Genomic DNA, 6,456 nt, shown 5'->3' with positions numbered 1-6,456 from the left:
ACCTGTACTCATTTTTTTTCTCAGAAGTCAAATGTTTCTATGTTTCACCAAGAGACATTTTATTTTAAATTTGATCAAACATAGAGATGTTTATAGAGAATGTTTTTAATACACCTTGTATCTTGGAACAGAGGGAAATACCTTAGGCAATGACCAATCATTGCACTATAAGATCATTATTATTTTCCAAACAAGACCCCCCGCGCGCGGCCTTCGGCATACATTGATGCATGCAGCCATAATGGTCAGGTTTAGGGCTGCTTGACTTTATAGCGGTATTTCTCGGTAAGTTATGAATTTAAATTAAATCAAAGTCAAACTAAATTCTGAAACCTTAGCAAAAATAAAAATAGATAGCCCTCTTTCGTGCACGCCCTTAGTAAATATATTGGGTCGATAACCCTCACTCAATGTTTTTAAATGTCAAGACAAGGAAAAGTTATGGCTTCTTAGGGGGAGGTCGCCGAAAATCTTTTTTATTTAAGAAATCTTGGCTGCTCTTGGTTGCCATAGGTCTGGCAACCAGGGACGGAGCTCCCGTACAAGCACTGGTGTCAACTGACACCGGTGCAGTTCAACGTTACTTCTAACACGCTTAACAAGTTTTACATTTGACCCCAGCCAGAAAAATCGATTGACCCCAGCCTAGATGCTAAAAAGCAGCACAGGCCCAAAGTGTCAGCCTGATTTACAGTCGTGCAAACAAAAAGGTAATAAGTAGCCAACACAAAGCCCACAAAACATTGATATGATCGCTGCTTGGCCTCCGATATACGCGGCCGTACGTGCAGGTCGCACGTCCCATGTGCCTATTCGTCTCTTCGCCGCCTCGGTCCTGAATTCTCGCACCCCAAAAAAAAAACCGCAGAAATCTCCAATCTCTCTCTCACCTCTCAGTGGAACAACACAAGTGCGAATCAACAACAGTTTGTTTTGATGGCGGGCGGGCGGCCACAGCGGCAACGACACAATTTTAATCTAATATAGTCGCTGACGGAAGTCCCCTAGTCCTTGTTTCCTGCAAGGTACACCATGATCGTACGTAGATACGCAAAATTTGGTGCATCTACTTCTAAATTTGGTGCTAATTTTGTTGATTGTCGATGATTTAAAAAAAAATATTGGCAACCATATTTTGCATAACAAAATGGGTGAGCAGATTATGAGTGATTGACTAATTTGCTACTCCGTATGTGGGGAAAAATATATTTTCTTCCATTACAAATGATGGCATGACTGATCTCTTTAAGAAGGTGAAAGTTCATGTTCTCGTAAAAGAAAGAGGTGAAAGGGCGTGAAGGGAAATGTGAGTCTGGAGTCACTTTATATTTTCGCTTGACGATATTCATTTTTGGTAGTCTGATATGTTTTGTTTGTTCATCTATTTCTCGAAATTACAAATCTAACTCCAAAGTAGCCATTTTTTTCTTAGATTTTTTTCTTCTTAATTTGTATGTAAGTGATTTCTTGAGTTTACTGGGTATGGCAAGCTTTTCTCATATTGTTTGCTGATTGCATATTTTCATTCTTTGTATTATCTTCGGATTTGTATGTTTTATTTATATCTCCCTGCTGTAGTTTAGTATGTAGTGGGTACTGGCTGACACCAGTGCCGATTTTTTCTAGCTTCGTCCCTGCTGGCAACTTTTCCAGTTTCAGTGTTATAAGCTGAATTTTACTGAAATTTAGTCTCCATCCTACATGCATTTCAATAACTATCACACTACCACTATTTTTGAATATTACATGCCGCATCTGTTTGTAGCATTTTAAAAGAAGGGAACTGGTAAAATTACCATTCATATTTCATGTCATGCTGCGTTGAATCCTGTGGGAATGAAGATAGACTAATGATTAAAATAAGGATGTTTATTTACTACAGAAGGAAAAAAAACGCAAGAATTGTCGAAAGCATTAGTTGCAAGCACATAGTTGTCACTGAACCAACAAAATTATTTCCACGAGATTTGGCTCGACATAAATTTTCCTAACGAATACATGTCAAGGGGAAAGGAAAAAAAAATACACGTCAAGTAGTCCATAGAAAACAACTTATGGTTCCCAGCCCTACTAGTCCCGTAGGTTGGTTTGGAGATGCACCTTGAGCAGTAATATATCATTGCCATTATTCGGTCGCCTGCGTATATGGCTTTATTATTGTGTAGTTGCTGTGGGAATATTTGCGCACACATCACACCACAGAAAGTGAGAAACAGTGGCAAAAAGGAGATTCCAACAGGGAAGGATACTTGTTCCCAGCCCTACTAGTCCCGTAGGTTGGTTTGGAGATGCACCTTGAGCAGTAATATATCATTGCCATTATTCGGTCGCCTGCGTATATGGCTTTATTATTGTGTAGTTGCTGTGGGAATATTTGCGCACACATCACACCACAGAAAGTGAGAAACAGTGGCAAAAAGGAGATTCCAACAGGGAAGGATACTTGTTCCCAGCCCTACTAGTCCCGTAGGTTGGTTTGGAGATGCACCTTGAGCAGTAATATATCATTGCCATTATTCGGTCGCCTGCGTATATGGCTTTATTATTGTGTAGTTGCTGTGGGAATATTTGCGCACACATCACACCACAGAAAGTGAGAAACAGTGGCAAAAAGGAGATTCCAACAGGGAAGGATACTTGTTCCCAGCCCTACTAGTCCCGTAGGTTGGTTTGGAGATGCACCTTGAGCAGTAATATATCATTGCCATTATTCGGTCGCCTGCGTATATGGCTTTATTATTGTGTAGTTGCTGTGGGAATATTTGCGCACACATCACACCACAGAAAGTGAGAAACAGTGGCAAAAAGGAGATTCCAACAGGGAAGGATACTTGCAAATATAGACAGTGAAATGGGCAATTAGCCAATAATATAAGGCACAAACTGATTTATGGATCGTCGTGGCAACGAGGTAATAAAGGTAATTAGCCAATAAACCCCTTGTAATGAGCGTATAGATATATAACGTAAATATCAATGAAGGTCACAGGTTCGAGACCTGTATGGGCCAAATATATCTTTTTTTCTTTTTCTTTCTTTACTCGAAAATGCGAGCAAAATTAAAATTAATTCGATGGCTTCGCCCAGGTTCGAACCGGAGACCTTCAGTGTGTTAGACTGACGTGATAACCAACTACACCACGAAACCAGTGGACTTTTTGATCGGTAAAGCTTATAAGATCAGTATAAGCGTCCAGCAATCTCCAAAGACATGAATATCATCACTCACTGTTGACCACTATTTTTACAAGACGGTTGTCCTTTAAGTTTTCCATAGCAATAATTCACTGCATTATGTTCTAAGATTTATGGAGACAAACCTGCAATAAATTATACATCGGTGCCAAATGAAAGCACATGGAAAAGACACCCAAACACACCTGTCCAACATGAATACATGCTGCTTCAGAAATCCCCTTCTACCATGATGTATCTGGGATAGTAGTCATTAGTGAAAGAACAATAGTTATACAAAAGAGTGAAGTAAACCCATCTCCAATAGTCCAACGATTCTTATCTTCAGACCATTCTGAGCGATTTATGAACATTATGGTGAATATGATTGCGACATTTATGGCTCCCACATAAATAAGAAGTTGTGCGACAGCTACAAAGTATGAATTAAATAATAAAATGGAATACGGATATATAAACAAGAACTAATCCCAACGAAAAGGCAGAATAAATAGGGTCGGTAACTAATACTACTGGTAAACCCCCTAGTAGAAGAAGAAATCCCCCAAATAGCATAAAAATCTAATATATTGGTCTAGATAAATCCATTATGGATAATACTAAATTAATAGTTTTAAATTTTTCATGAGCTAACTAAAACTAAAGGATTCAAGAGGAAAAAAAGATCAAGGTAAATTTTCTGTGTATAAGTTGTATATAGTTAGAAATTTAAATTTTTCATGAGCTAACTAAAACTAAAGGATTCAAGAGGAAAAAAAGATCAAGGTAAATTTTCTGTGTATAAGTTGTATATAGTTAGAAATTATATTATATCACGAAAATCTAGTATGATTCAGACTAAGAAATAATTTCCAATAAGCAGTAGTTAGTTTTTTAGTTTAATAAATAATAATTATTTTTTATAACAAAAAAGGCAAAATCAGAGTTTAGTAATCAGTAGTTGTTCTTGAATTCAAAGATTTTTCTTCGTTTATTTTACGTTCAGAAAAATTCCTAATTGTTTGAACTGTGTAATCTCCCACTATGGAGAGGTGAGACTACGAACCTACTTTGTGTTTATGTTTCTACACATGCATATGAGTTTTCCTTGGAATCTCACATTCAAGTGCCATATCAATTCTAGCATAGAAATATGAATGACTTACAAACATGGAAATAAATAATAACATTTATTATTGCATCTAGAGCATATTTCCAACATTAGTCGTGACGGAGACAACGCCTCACGGAGCAGCAAGAGCCCGGATTGGGGGGGGGGGCGACTTGCAATGGATACAGAGGGAGGAGCGCACCAGCTCGGTAATAGGAGGTCGCCTTGCGTCCGGTGATGATGTCTACCATGGATTATATCACCCCAAACATGTCTTCTTTTTTCAACCCACTTTTGCTAACTTTTTCACGCACTATTTGTTAAAACTTGAATTATATATTTTAAAGCCCATAAGTGCAGTTAATGGCCTAAATATAGCAACCAAAACCGGAAAGATACCAAAATTTGGCATGAAATATGTGATGGTGCATGTTGGGCGTATAAAAGAAATCCAGGTCAACCGACGAAGCCACCGACTCTTGGCCTTAAAACCTGACCAATTCCCTCTCGAAACCATGATTCTTTCGGTTTCTGAGCAGTGTACGTTGCAACTTTTGTGAAAACCTTCTCAAAATTTCAGCACACCCTTTAGAGATGACATTGTGACACCATGGTAGGTTTCATATTTTCTGATTTCGCTACCATGTTCTATAATCAAATCTAGTAAGCTTCATGTTTGGGGTCGAGTCTGGGTACCCTGAGGTTTGGAATTCCTTTTTTTTCTTGGATAAGGCCTAAATATAGACCGCAGAGGATTACTAGTTACTGTATGCATTGTGTAGTTTCAAAAGTCTGCCCTACACTCAAATCATCTTAGCTAAGTATATAAAAAATATCATTCAATGTTAGCAACTTGTTCTTCCGTGTTCTTGTTTGCTTCAAGAGGTGAACATTAGAGCATCTCCAGCCGCGCCCCCAACAGGCCCTCCTCATGCGTTTTTGCCTCGCCGGCGCCGAAAAAATGGCCCAGCCGCATCCCCAGACGCCCGTTTTTCGCCGGCTCGGGCCGAAACTGGTGCCGGCGGACCCAGGCCGAACCCGACGCCCTGCGGGGCGCCTGGGGGCACCGGCACAAGCGAAAAGGTCACGTGGGTCCGCCCTGTCGGCGAGTCGAGCGCCTCTTCCCGCCTTTTCATCCCGCTTTCCCCCTACTTCCCTCCCATTCTCTCCATCCCTCCCGCCAATCTCCCGCTCGCCTCCGCCGCCATGCCACCGAAGAAGTACGTCGCCCCCCGCGCCGCGGCAACCGCGACCGCCCCCATCGCCCAGCCAAAGCAGAGGAAGCCGAGGGCGCCGCCGTCCAAGCCACTGGGCATGACAAACGCCGAGTGGAGGGTGGAAGTTCAGCGACGGGAGGATGTCACCGCCGACCGGCGGAATAGGGCGATCGCCAAGAAGGCCCGTGACAACGCGGCGCGTGCGGCGGCAGCTTCGGCGGACCAAGCCGAGGCCGAGGCGACTCGCGCGGGGATGATGAATCCACTCGGCAGCCACGCCCAGTACGCGCCCTGGGGCCAGCAAGGCGTTGGTTATCCGTCGCCGCAGCCATGGGGATGCACGCCCTCATCGGGCTACGCCGACGGGGACGCGCACGGTGGGTTTAACCCTAACGTCGCCTTCCCCCATGGACAACCGGCCCAGCGGACGCCCTCGCCCGCCTTCACCGGCATGCAGTACCCTCCATACAACTACTCGCCACCCGCCTACACGTCCTCCTCGACGCCCCCTCTCCGCCGTGGCGCGCTGCCCTTCTCACACCTCGGCGACACCGACGAGACTGAGGCCGACATGGATGACATCATCGCGACAGGCTTGGCCGCGGCCGCCATGTCTCCCAGGTTCGCCACCCCGGACGACACCGTGGATCTGAGTGGCGGCATGGAAGGCGAGCTCGGCTACGTCTACGGCGAGGAGGAGCAGGAGGAGGAGGACGAAGAGGAGGAGGAGGAGCAGGAGGAGGAGGACGAAGAGGAGGAGGAGGAGCAAGAAGAAGAAGTAGGCGGCCAGTTCCGACGAGCCGCGCATCAAGTGGGCGTCCAAGAAGGAGAAATGCCTCGCCGAAGCATGGAAAGTTGTCTGCCTCGACCCGATCACGGGCACGAACTAGAGCACCGAGGGCGAGTTCGACGAGCGAACCAGAGCATTGAGACCCGACCATTGACATAGAAAAA

General features: G+C 43.8%; 1 non-coding gene across 1 annotated transcript; it reads right to left on the bottom strand.

Annotated features, from left to right (window-relative positions):
* Positions 1-3,074: 3,074 nt before the first annotated feature.
* Positions 3,075-3,148, bottom strand: TRNAV-AAC. Its single transcript has one exon. It is a non-coding gene; the product is annotated as a tRNA-Val (tRNA).
* Between the last annotated feature and the right edge of the window lie 3,308 nt (positions 3,149-6,456).

This window comes from Triticum urartu, chromosome 3 (assembly GCF_003073215.2).
Source record: "Triticum urartu cultivar G1812 chromosome 3, Tu2.1, whole genome shotgun sequence".
NCBI classification, from domain to species: domain Eukaryota; kingdom Viridiplantae; phylum Streptophyta; class Magnoliopsida; order Poales; family Poaceae; genus Triticum; species Triticum urartu.
Note: the sequence above shows the minus strand (reverse complement) of the source record. Positions and strands in the feature narration are given on the sequence as shown.